Source organism: Dipodomys ordii, unplaced genomic scaffold (genome assembly GCF_000151885.1).
Source record: "Dipodomys ordii isolate 6190 unplaced genomic scaffold, Dord_2.0 Scaffold156, whole genome shotgun sequence".
NCBI classification, from domain to species: domain Eukaryota; kingdom Metazoa; phylum Chordata; class Mammalia; order Rodentia; family Heteromyidae; genus Dipodomys; species Dipodomys ordii.
The window spans coordinates 858631-859039 of NW_012267372.1; positions in this window are offsets into that span (position 1 = coordinate 858631).

The following is a 409-nucleotide window of genomic DNA, read 5'->3' on the forward strand; positions in this document are numbered from 1 at the left end:
GCCAGGGTGTGGGTTATCTGCCTGCCCAGCGGCTCATCACAGAACTAGAGGACCCAAAAGAGAACAAGAAGACTGAGCCTGCCTTCCTGGGGCCGGGGAAGAGGCTAGAATTCAGGCCTCAACTTTAAACAATAGGCCCTGGGACCTGAGGCCTTACAAGTTTTGCGGGGAACCACCTATAAAGAACATCAGAGGAGGGGGTGCATAAACAGGGATGCAATCATTTGATTCTGGGTGGGGGGTGGAACTCCTTAGTTCAGAACTCTTCCATGTGTGCGAATGGCAGCCTGTCAAGCCTTGGGGCTCAGAATTAACACTGGGTGGGGAGGCAACCCACAGCAGCTTTGGGACCAGCCTAGCCCTGGCTCCTGCGGTAGGGGAAACAGGCTCGGTGTGGGGGGGAGGCCAC